The sequence below is a fragment of the Gallus gallus genome, chromosome 7, assembly GCF_016699485.2.
Source record: "Gallus gallus isolate bGalGal1 chromosome 7, bGalGal1.mat.broiler.GRCg7b, whole genome shotgun sequence".
Classification (NCBI taxonomy): domain Eukaryota; kingdom Metazoa; phylum Chordata; class Aves; order Galliformes; family Phasianidae; genus Gallus; species Gallus gallus.
Window position 1 is genome coordinate 3,080,139 of NC_052538.1, and position 12,582 is coordinate 3,092,720.

General features: G+C 45.8%; 1 long non-coding RNA gene across 9 annotated transcripts in view; it reads left to right on the top strand.

Moving 5' to 3' along the window:
- The window catches only part of LOC107053789, a 91,983-nt gene that overhangs the window by 42,186 nt on the left and 37,215 nt on the right, over nucleotides 1–12,582 (top strand). For 6 of the 9 annotated variants that reach the window (XR_006939878.1, XR_006939879.1, XR_006939872.1 and 3 more), the window contains exons 6-10: nucleotides 3,533–3,610; nucleotides 4,191–4,387; nucleotides 5,558–9,689; nucleotides 9,811–10,033; nucleotides 11,263–11,338. This is a non-coding gene — a long non-coding RNA (uncharacterized LOC107053789). The remainder of the gene's footprint in view (nucleotides 1–3,532; nucleotides 3,611–4,190; nucleotides 4,388–5,557; nucleotides 9,690–9,810; nucleotides 10,034–11,262; nucleotides 11,339–12,582) is intronic. The other 3 variants (XR_006939876.1, XR_006939875.1, XR_006939873.1) reach the window with 3 other exon arrangements.

A 12,582-nucleotide genomic window follows, 5' to 3' on the forward strand; every position in this document is an offset into this window, starting at 1 on the left:
CCCCATGGTACGAGCTATCCCAGCTGCGAGGTGTGAGTCCTGGCTGTGCTGTTTTGCAGAAGAGAAAGGGCTTTATTTTAGGGAAGCTCAAGAGCATTTGTGCTGGTGAAGCCCTTTGCACACACTGGATGCAGTTCTGTAAGCACTGGCACTGCAGCCTGTCCTCCTCTGCCCATGGGCTAAAGCAGTTTGCAGCAGTCCTGCAGCATAGCAGGCCAGGAATCTCCCATCTGCATCACATAAAATGGTGTGTGTGTATTTATATATGTATGAAAACATTGCTCAACCACTGTATCATTCCTTGCCTTTCCTATGGCTATGCTTCCAGGTAACTTAACGATGTCTTTCATGTCGTAGCATAAATGAGTAGAAGACACTAATAACACAGGGTGGAAAGGGAGGTGGGATATGTTCAGGCATGTCTTGGAGTGCTCCTGGTGGCTAAATCACAGGAGGAGGACAGGTGGCTCTGATGGCCTCATCAGGTGTGCCAGATCCCACTTATGAGCATGTGGTCTCAGCTCATAGGGAGGGAATATATAGGGAGAGGAAAGAAGCAGTTTTATTCTGGTGCGATCTTACTGTGCTGTGAGTGAGAGGTGGGTGCAGAGCTGTGGAGAAAAGCATGTTGGAGGTGAGTTTGTGGTCCTGCAGCTCATTCCCAGGACCTCTGCTTCCCATCCCAGGGACAGACTAACCCTCTGCAGCTCCATGCGGGGGCTGACCCTGTGAGAGGGGATCAGAGCCTCAGGAAGCCTATGAAGGACTTGCCTCATTTTTATAAGGGGAATAGAGAAAGGCAGCAGGAAAAAGGGGATGGGGAGATAAAAAAAGCAATGGGTGATGCGTTAGGCTGTTCCTTAGGTGGTGGTGTAGCCTGGGCTGTGCTGGGGCCAAGGTATGTGCTGAGAAATTCCTGTGGGGCAAGCAGGAGGATGTATCATTGCTTCTCTCCTTACTGCCTCTATGAGCTTGCCTCCTTTTAAGGGTACACAACAGCTACTAGTGTCTGGGAAGACTGAATGTCTGCGTGATATGGATAGAGAGTCACCCTATTGCCTCTAAGGGAACATGTGCCATCCCTTTCTATCAGTTTAGAAGGACTGGCAGGCGCAGGGTTTTTCTCCCACCAAGCAACTCCCTGGCTCAGGACTACAGCACTGCATCAGCATGTGAAGTTGCTGCAGCTCTCTGCCCTGGGAGAACCCTTTATTGCCCCAGCAGTTTGCATTTGTGCATCTTCCATGTGTTTGCATAGTTCAAATGCAGAATGGATGGGTGCGAGGGAAGTTAGGCTTCAGCGCTGGTGTTCTGTGACTGCTGAGCTCATACAATACCAATTATGCTGGTTACTGTGACCCTGGGCTCGGGCACGGTTACGATGGGTCAGTCCTCAGCAAAGCTTCTCCGGTGCTGAGGCTCCTTTCTGAAATAGCTGGGCCTGGGAAGGGGTCGGTCACTCACAGCGTCAGAACAGCATTTTGCTCTCGGAAGAGTTCTCTTGTGCTGTATCAAATAGGAAAACAATTTGAAATATGCAGTGGGTTTTGAATTATAGATGTCCAAAGCCTGCAGAAACCACTGAACCCTCCTCACTTACCATTTGATAGTATCAGATCAGAATGGTTTCTGATTCTCCAGAGAAGGTCTTGAACACATCATGCTTAAATTTTAAAGGCATCAGGAAAGTGTCCAGATCCTGTCTTCTTGCTTCTGTTCATTATTGATTTGCTTGTTAACATTGAAGGTGGATTGAAGCAAACTTTCTAACACGCACTATGGCTTGTAAGCACTTTGTGCCCCCAGGTGTGATGAGTGTGCTAATTGCTGCCCTGGGCTCCTGGCTGCTGTCTCCTAGCAGGCTGGTTGTTGTGGATCAGTTTGGCCTGAGCAGTGGCAACACCACTCGTGCATCTGGAAAAGCTCCCAAAAGCTGCAATATGCAAACTGTAGGGGCGTTGGGACTGTAAAGGATCTGCTGCAGAGCAGGAGCAGGACTTTGCTTTGGGCAAGAAATGCTTCCACGTGTCCTAGGAGAGAGTGGGTTTTCTTTTGGCTACAGCCTACTCGCCTTCCCTCCCAGCTGTTTGATTTTACGCTGGCAATGCAGCTGGAGCAAGGTGTGCACACTGTGACTGTCACCTGTGATGGAGCCCTGGAGCTGGGAAACATGGGGTGCCAGTGTCACTTGGTGCGAGCAGAAGGTAAAAGCTGACCTGTTTAGGAGCAGATTAATCCCTCTTTGTCACTCTTTTCGAATGCTACATTCTGGCCCCGTGCCTGCAGTTTATTCATTCCTTTGGTCCCTATTCATCTTCCCTCCTCCCTTCTTAAAATTACTTTTCAGATGCCTAAATGAGCAGCTTTGCAAAACACACAGTGTGTTTTCTGTATGTTTCTGCCCAGTCTAAGAATAAATTATAGCTGAAACTTGGGAATGCTGCATCTGTCACCGGTTGTAAAGCGGCCTTGAAGAATTTTGCCTTGGCAAGCCATAATTGCTGATAACTGCTCCCTTTATGCAAATCTTGGCATGCAAGGCACTGCTAATGTGGCAGTGGGCTCAGCCCAGGCACACAGCTGCAGTGGCGGAACGGCTTTGTGGGTGCTGCTCTGCATTGCAATGGGGTGCCCTGGGAAGCTGGTTTTAAATGGTCATTAGCTAACATGTGTGCAAACATGCTCTGTGGTGGTGAAGCCAACCCAGAGAAAAGCTCCCAAGTTCCTGCTCGTCTCTAAGTAAGTCTTCTGTGTTTAGAAAGAAGGAGATAATCTTTTGAGCTGTGGTTGCTTTTATTGCCTGGCTCCCTTGCCTTTGGTGGTAAATGCACTGCCTGACAGCTCGGTGTGCGAGGCTGTTGTTGAACTACTGCCCCATCTTGCTGTTGCCTCATCGTGGGGGCAATTACTGCTTGGCAAGAGCTGGAGGTGTGAAGTCATACGGCCTCCAGCTGTGGTTAAGGTGCAGAGAGCGTAGCCTCACAGCCCCTGAGCTGCTGTACCCCGTGTGTACCCTGCAGGGAATAAGGTAACACCTTTTTTGCTCCTTCAGTGGAGGAGTAACTGCTTTGGGATTGGTAGCTGGACAGAGCATTACAGTAGGGTGGCGTGTTCTGCTGAGCATCTTCTGGAGCAATCTCTTCTTGCTTTAAGGCTTTGCTGAAGCACATTTATGTCACTGGGAGCCTAACCACCCAGTTAACAGGCTCAGACAGTCCTGTCATGGCAACAACTGAGCATCATGTGCAACCCATTAGCTAGCTGGCATCTAGCTGCTGAGGTTTGCGCTACCAAAACAGCAGTGATTGCAGAGCACGGGGGGTCTCAGTGTGGTGCTTGAAGCATATGTTCAATGCTCTATAGCTAATAGTACCAGTTGTAAAACCTGACTTACTGGAAGGGTCAGCAAGCAAGGCAGCTGAGTGCCTGTCTTGCAGTTGGCGTGACTGTTTCTCTGCAGCCTATTGCCCAAGGCTGACTCTACATTTTGCTGGGGCAGGCACTTAGTAGACTTCTCCCCTTACTGTTCCAGAATGCAGCAGAGGCCCTGGGTCCCAGGGTGAGACATGATACTAAGATGCAAGGCCCAGCAGAAGACAACTCAAGCTTGGTAAGTCATCATTCTTGGTTTGTTAACCAGGAGATGATCAAATGGTTATTTGCTGCTGGTGCAGCTGTGGCGCTACCTTAGAAAAGTGCTAGCACGCTGCAGGCCAGGTTGGGGCACTACAGTACAAAAGTCACAGTGAAACACAAATAACACTCCTTACTAGCCCTTTGCATCCATCTTGGGGGGCGATTTGCATGTATCTTCTTACAGCACAGCTCTGTGAAAACTTTAGGGCAGCTTTGCTGCACAGCAAGTACCGAATGGTGTGAGGATGGAGAGGACATGCTCCTTCAGCTGGCATTCCTTGGCTTAAGTGTTTCTGTATGGTGAAACTGGAGCTTGAAGAAGTTGTTTGCTTGAGGATGGAGGTTAATATGGTTGGGATATTTATTTTCTCCTGGCCTGAGACTTTTGTTTTCTCATCTGCTGCTGGCAAAGAGGGTTGGGGGAGGAAGCGTTTGGCCTGACTGGGTCCCAGCTCTTCTGATGAGTAGCATTAAGATTGCCTGCATTTTGGGTGCCTGATGAGAGGTGGACTCAAATGTCACATTGAGGTGCTTTGTGTTTCCTTTCTTCTGAGGTGGTTCTCCAGTGAAAAATATGGATACGAAGATGATCTCACATCACTTGTGATTTCTGGCAGATTTGATCAATGCTTGGAGAGTTTGGGCTACTGATTTAGCTTTTACCTTGGGAAAGTGAAAGAAGGTGCAGGTCTAAATCACTGCACAATTGCATCTGCTGGATTTCCTGCAATGGCTCTGAGCTCCTTTGGAGGTAAGGTATGCACAGTTGGGACCACACCCTTGCAAAGTAGAAAGCAAAGGTGACACTGGGGGTTATTTTTGTGAGCCCTGCTGATGAACTGATTATTGCCTTTGCAGTAGCTAGAATAGCAGTGCAAGAGAAAACTCTGCACTTAAAAAGCTGGAGACAAAAATGCCCCGAAGGCCAGGTTTTTAATAGAAAAGGCTGAGTATAAGGTGAAATAAATTTTGCAGTAATTGTCTAACAACTTGTTCTAGATATGTAAATGCTGTATGGGTAGCTTGTGTTAATCTCTTAGGGGTCTTCATTACACGCTAGGAAGTGCTCAAGAGGTGACCAGGAATAGTTGGTAGGATTGTACTTATTAAGGAATTATCATACCCATTCTACAGATGAGCAATATAGATCCTTCAAGGGCTTATTTTACTTGATTTCCTTAATGAAAGTTCTGAGGTGATGGCAATCTGGTCTCTTTGCTCTTCCCAGCAATATCTTCCCCATTTCTTTAGTACAGGAGCACACCAGGCGTTTTGCCTGGAGAATGTAGGAGAGCATTAAGGAGGAATGCTTCAACTTTACGACCTGAGATGTTGCCTTGCTGTTACCTGATAGGAGTCAGTGCTGTCAGATACCTTGGCTAGCAAGCTCAGAAGTGAGATTTTGGTATGGCTAGCAGGATGTTCAGTAGCGATAGTGGCAGCACTTCAGGAGACTTTGGAGGGGCTGCCTTCATGATTAAGGCTACAGAACAACTTGGTGAAGGAAGAAAGCTCCTTTGTAAGGAAGAAAATTTCCCTGCAGGAGCTTTCTCTGCAGCACTTCTTTCACTTAGCCGTGGAGGAGTTGGTGTGTGCTGGCTCCATCAGTGTTTGTTTTGAGTCACAGCGGTGCTCTGTGGGCCTGGCATTTCAAAGCCTTGCACTGTTGCCTTTACAGCGCACGGTAGATTTGCCTGGAGGAGAACATTGCACAGGCGTATGCTGAAGTGTGACTCCAAAACACTGCATCTAATATTGTCCGAGACCCCTGCAAAATATAATGAGAAAGGAGTATGCATCTGGTCTGTTCCCTAGACTAGCGGTGGCTGTTAGGCAGGTTACCACAAGCTGATGGAATTAAATAGTTTGGAAGTCCTGGTGTAACTATTGATTTTTAATTTCTTTTTTTTTGTTGAGACAGTCCTGGTCTAGGCAGGCAAACAAGGGAAGCGGAGGCCTTTGTGAGCTCTCATGACGATGAGCAGAACAGCCAGGGCATCCGCATGCACATGGCTGGTACTTCTCAGACCCTGCAGCCGAGTCCTGTTGCCCCTGCTGTGTTTAGAGAAGGGACTTCCAAGAACCAGGAGGAGGGAAAGGTGCTCTCAGTGCTTCAGCTCCCAGGCTGCCTTTAGTGCATGTAATTAGTGAGGAACAAAGGTTGGTATCTTCCATAGTCATGGGCATTAATGAAGAAGTCATCTGCTTAATGGGGGACATGCATGTGAAACTGTTTCATCTATGTGGTCGACTGGGTGCTTTTTATGTATATTAACCTGCAAATGTGTAGTAGGTGGTAAAATTTATGAGCGCTATAACCATTTTTATCAAGTGTGCCCTTTAAAATCAGGGGGTTTTTATGAGTGTTACATGCATATGATCGTTATTGTTCAATCTCTGCTCACCCTTTGCCTTAGTGGGAGGGAGGGGGAAGAGAAAATAAGGCCTGAAGAGAAGATTTAGTTCGTTGAATAAAAGTTTCAGATCCGCAGATTGGCTGGTGTTTAAGGTTGTATAATCCAGCGGAGAGGAATTTGGAGGAGGACGTGGCCATTCAATTCTAAATGCCTGAATATAATGTTAAAATAAAACACATATCAAATAGGTCATAGCTTGGATGGGAATCTAATGTCCTTGCCAGAATCTAACTCAGTGCAGGAAGAAGACACATGTTGAGATGCACTGGACTGATGTTCAGAAGAAGGAAGTTGTAACTGGACCCTTCCATCTACATCTTGGTGCTCATGCAGGGATCACGTGGGATGGGATTCTCACATATGTAGGTGGGACACAAAACTTACAGTAGTGCAGGGGGAGGATATCCATGCTCAGTTGCAAGCCTTGGATCATTCCTCATTACCATCAGTGCGTGGTATGTTCTCATGCCTGTTTTCCTCTTTTCATTCCAAGCTTCCTTTTCCTATTATAAAGTCCTCTTTTTCTCCCCTCCTTAAAAAAAAAAAGAAAAAGAAAAGCTGCTGTTAGGATTATGTCCTATTACTTAAAGTGCTTGTTCTGCTCCATGTACACATAAATTTAATTATATTGGCCATATGAAAGATGCATGAAGGTTCAGTTTTGGGAGGTATGCCAAAGATAGCTCCTGAACGTGTGGCTGTTTGATGTAGGCTTGTGCGTAGTAATTGAATTACTGATCAAGCACTCTATCAATGAAATAATCTTGGTAAATTCCGTGTACTTAAGTAACTATAGCCTCGAGGCTGTGGTAAGTGGAGTAACCTTGTTATTGATTTTGTTGTTGATTATTCATATCTTATACTTTCAAATAGGAGCACCCTTTTCTGTGTTCCTATTAAACGCAGCGGTTCCTGCGTCCTTCAGAAGTGAGATTTCTCTTCCAATCACTTGCAAAGGACTTTTGTAACTGCTCATACGAGGGACTTCTCAGATGTCCTTCTCATAGCCCCACTACTGCTCAGCCACAGGGAATCCTGCTGCAGTGCTGCTCTGCTTTAATGCTCTCTGCTCCCCCCTCCCTCTCCTGTGGCCCTTGTGGGATAGAAAAAGTAGGGCATTCTCTAATTCTTCTCACTGCTTTCCACACAGAAAGTCCTTGCTCTAATTCTGTTGTGCTTTTGTAGGAAAGTCAGTTTATGTCTTCTCCATCGCTTCTTCCATCTGTCCTTATCTGCCCTTATATCGTGAGGGAGACTGGAGGTTGCTCTCAGGACCCATTAACTCCATGAAGCTGAGTCATGTATCGTACGCAGTGGTAAGTTGCTTGATGGGCCTTCGTTACAGAGCCAGTCTGAGTCCCAAGGTGAGATCTGAGCACTAATTTGACACTTCTCTTAAAGCAACGCTGTGTACTTCACCCTTGTCAATACTAGATGTGTCTTGTATTATGAATGGCAATAATATAAATGATTGATTAAGGTTATTCCAAGAATTTAATATAGGCATCACATGTGAACTCTTATGGTATGGCATCAGCAAGAAAAGCAGTTTCAAAAGTGGACTCAGATCTCATGTCCCAAAATGCATGATTTACGAAACGTACTTTGTTGGTTTGTTTTGGTGTTCTAGAGGCTGAGAATCTTGAAGAAAATGTCTGACTACTTGAAATCATTCCTTGTTCACTTCGTTATCCGTAGTGTTGTTGCAAGTTGGATCTGACGTGCTCCTTGAGCAGCTGTAGTCCCTGGTGGCGTGTTGCAGTAATTTCTTTATGTGTTCAGGAGGTGTTCCAGTGAAACTGAACCTCTGCATCATGCTCAAGAGGTAAAGCACAGGGACCTGGCTGTGCTAGGGGACAGTATTGAGAGGCTGGCTCACAGGCAGTCAGTGGGTGGGGAGCTGAGTGACCGCTATTCAGGTTTCATGAACTAAAGCTTGCTTGTGAGTGAGAGCTGTGTGATCACTGAATTAAATCCCTTGGTGTCTGGAGTCTCCTGGCAAGAGCTCAGTAGGTCCTGGGCTGTGCAGCCTGGCTTGAGAGGGAGGAGGAATGTTGGGGGGTTATGATGAGACTTGTAAGCATCGCAGCCCTATCCATGGACAATCTCACTTCACTTTGTGTATTGTCGTTGTCCTTTCCAACAGCTGCATCTTTCAAAACTGGAAGATCAGTATTTTTCTCTTCTTTTCATTTTGAGTTTTGATATTATTTTTTTTCATTTAAGGAAAAATAAAATCAAAATAAGTGATTATCTGGCATTAGTATGCTTCCACTAACTGCTGCTGTCCACGTTTCTAAGAACTGTAATGCAAATCCCCTGCTAGCAAGAAGAATTCGTTGTTCCCCACTGTTTGTTCTTTGATCCGTATTAGGGCTGATGTGTGAAACAAAGGAAGGAGGAATGTTTGATTTCTCTTAAACTTGGGCGACCCTACAAAAGAGACAGTAGAAACAAGGTCTTTGCTAATAAACTGAGCAGAAGTGATGTAAATACTTCGGAACATCAGTTTCTAGATAGTGATCAAGCAAACTGAACACAGTGGCTGTTTGTTCTTTGATGTTTGAGGTGGGAAAAGCCAACGTTTGACATCACGTTGAAAAAATACTGCCCTGTTTCTTGTCCCTGATAGCAGGTGGTGCAGGAACTCGATCTTCAAACCGTTTTGTCACCTTCTATTCTTCCCATAAACCAGTTTTTTGTGGCGTTCTGCCTTGATGTGATTAAACTACAGCTTCATTCACTTATTTTGTTTCCCGTGAAACAGAGCAGCACAAGGATGGCAGAAAACAGCTGTGTGAGGCTGTAGCGTAGAACTGATCGTATCACAGGATGTCTCATCTTCCTGAACACGGGTGAAGATCTGAATCTCAAGTGTCATTCAGCACCAACCCTCACCCCGCTTCCAGAAACTTATAGCAGGTCTATTTTCTCTAGTACTTCCGTCTCCCGGCATATGGCACACATTTCTTGCTCAGCTCTCCTCCATCCCCAGCATTTCTGGCTGCTGTGAGGATGCCGGGTCTCAGCAGAGCGCGTTGGCTTTGCAGCAGCTGCAATCCAGTTTTCTGCTCTTGCTCTCTGCTGTACTGAGGGAGAGTGGCAAAGGTGATGGTCTGGGGACTGCTACTTAGACACCAAGCAGAGGCCAATAACAAAGATGCATTTATAGTTATTTTTATGCAGTGCTGTGGCCGATACAAATTTCTGAAGTCTGTACAGTGCTTTTCACCCAGGGTAATTGATGTACAGGCTCTGTCAGACCTTTCAAATCAGCAGTGCCTCGGGCTTGGTGGTGCTGTCTCTTCCCTTTACCCCTAGCTTTTCTCAGTCTCATGCAGTTCAATACTTGCATCTCCCTCATTTCTGCTGTGCCGTTTGGCTCCAGTTGTGTGTGCTAAAGCCCAGAGGCCAATCCGTTATGAAAATCAGCTAGTAGCAGCAGCAGGCACCATTAGCTAAAGAGCAGCTTTCTGCCACAGGGAAACATCCCGATGTCACACAGTCCTGGAAGGGAGTGGTCATGCAGCTTCCTCTGAGCCTCTGTTGGCCATCAGGGAAGGAGACGATACAAGATGTGTGCCCTCTTCATTGCACCTGTCCTGTTGTTTAGGAGAGAGATCGCTCCCTCTGCAGGTAGGCAGTGTTGCTTTTGCAACGTGGAAGTCAATTTTCTGGTAGTCAATCAGATTTTGACTGAGTGCTTTTAAGGTGATGAGATGTAATTTTAATAGCAGCCAATTATCTGTTTTAAAAGATGCCTCTTAAAAAGGACCTCTTCTCAAAAGGCTTTGAAGATCTCTAAGCTCCTAACAGGCTGCATTCTTTTAGTAAAATGAAAGCAGAATTCCCTATTGCCTCCCACCCAGAGGAGATGAAGAGGAGATGCCCATGAAGATGAACTCTGCCTCCTCTTTGGGAGCATGGTGAAGGACTGCACAGAGCTGGCACTGCTGGGGCACCCCCTGCACTGGACACAGGTCAGTGTCCTTTGCTGCTGTGAGTAGCTGACCTGTGTCCCCTGTTGGCCTGGCCAAGGACTGGTGGAGTTGGGCTGACGGTGGCCTCCCCCAGATCATAGTATGCATGGTGGTTGTTTGCAGAGCGTCCTGAAGAGCTGTGGTCTGAAAAGCTTCTAGTGAGCAAACTTGGCACTGAAAACTGTTAAATTCATGGTTTTCAGATATTTGTGGCTAGTGGTCTAAAAAGGGAGGAGATGGCAAAAATGATTTTTGGTAAGGGAAAGAGGAAGAAGAGGAAGCTCCTCTTTGGCGCAAGAAACGGTTCAGTTGTACATGCAGGGCTATGGATTTCAGGGCATTGTCCCTTGAGGGATCTGCATTGTTCTGAGACTACAAAAAGGGAGTTTGAGTTTCTTAAAGCTTCTATTGTTCTGTATGTTAATTTCCATTTCTAATCTAATTAATGAATTCAGTTTAAAAGTGCTGTAAAAGCAATTCTTGAGATGTTTTCCATCGCATATTTAAACACTTAAGAAATCAAGAAGGCAAACATGCAATGTATAAGATGTGTTGCTTCCAAAGCGGTATTTAATGTCAGTGGTCATGTTTAGAAACATATGTGGACAGTACCCCTTAAAAGTCTATGGCAGAAGGGCAGTCTGTGGAGACTACTACTACTACAGCAAATACTGTGTTATAAGCACTCGCTTATGCCTTCCTCAGCAAAATGAGCTTATGAGACCACTTCAGCTTCCAGTGCTTTTATGAATGCTAACTCCACTGTTTAAAAAAAAAAAGAAGTTAAATAAGAGTATGAGTGTTATTTAACAAGCATGGTAAACAGCTTGGCTGTCCCTTAGGGAGCAGTCACTGTTGTGGAGTGCAAATGGAGGAAACAAGTGGGTTTTGAGAAGGGAAGCTATCGTTAGTGCTTTCATTTCTCATGGAGATCACTAACCTTATTTTCTGTTTTCTTGTGACATTAAAACTGTTGCAAAAGCAAATAATCTGTCTTTACGGGATGAAAAAAACAGGAGAGAATTACAATTTTAGTGCTTATACAAAGATAAGAGAAGGGAGCAACTATCTCAGAGTAACATGTGCAGAAGGACTCGGTATAGTACAGATAGAGGAAAACATTTATTGGTTTCTTGACCCTAGAGTTGACACGGTAGAAAATCTTGGCTAAACGTGTTGTTTCCGTGTGTTTTTAATATAATCTTCTCTGATTTTGTTCCTCCTTCCAGTTGTGAATTGAGGATGAATATCACTGATAAAATGGAGGTCAACAACTGAACGGCATCTCGTGGAAAAGATTCGGAGGTGAGTGAAATGAAATGGTTACCTGAGTCAGACATTATTTCTATGGGAGGCTGAAAGGTGTAGTCAGGATTTTCTGAAGTAAAAGCATTCAAAATGCTGGGAACAAACATAGAAACTGTGGGGCTGTGACAACTTGTGGGGATCTAAACTGATACTGGGACCTCAGTGTGCGGTATCATGCTCTGGGCCTGAAAGCTGCTGACTCTAATCTCTGATGTACCAGAGAGATCAGCTGATTAAAGTGCCAGAGGATTTCCTTTCTATTCAGTGGATTTGAAATACTTAATGCTAAGCTCAGCTTCAGATCCTGCTAGCTCAGGTGTTACAGGGATGGAAAGTGAGAGATTGTGGACTGGGATGGGCCAAAGGTACCTGTCAGGGCTGCTGCTCTCTGGGGTCAGAGCTGCAGGGCGTGCTGGAAATGTGGCTCTGGGGGAAGGTTGTGAGTGGGAGACACTGGTCCAGAGCCATTTTTGCTGGCTCCAGGCTGCTGGATCTGCGTGATGCTGCATCCATCTGGGACTGAAGTGGTTCCTGCAAAAAAAAAAAGGTACAGTACTGCAACACAGCAATGCTCACAGAGGATGCTCAGGCAAGAGTGAAAATCAAGTATGATAGTTAGATAGTTAGCAGAAGAGGGTTTTGTGAGAGGCAAAGGCTGAGGAGCAGACACTAGAAGTGGGAGGTGCTGCAGTCTGGGACCTTGTCTCTTACCTCAGCTGGAGCTTTCCTTCAGGTGAGTCCTGCAGCTTTGCAGCTACATCTCCCCACTCGTGCTGCTCAGACTATCCTTTTGTATTGTAAGCTGCCTTTTAGGAAGTGAAGAAATGAATTCTTGAAGCAGAAAGCTGAGATGTCCAGCAGCTTCCAAACATCTGTTCCCTATGGGGGGATTGCTGCTCTCTGGGCTTATGTCACCAATTGATGTTCGTACTTGGTTTTCAAATTTGACTCTGTGAGCAAGCTGTGACACTTGGGAAGAAGTGCTGCACTGTTAGCTTTGGGGTGCAGCTTTGGGAGAAATGGGCCTATGTGAACAGCAGAAGTGCTTGCTGTTCTGGCTGTGGTTGGTTGTAAAGGTGAGCGTATCCCAGGGGATGCAAGAATTGGTGTGGGCTGAAGTATTTTTTTTTTTTAAGAAAAACTAGCTTGTATGTGGTCAAAAATGTGGGTTGGTGTAGTCATGTAACATGTTTGCACCTGCATAGAGTCTGCTGTGCTGTATGTCTGTTCTGGGAACAGGT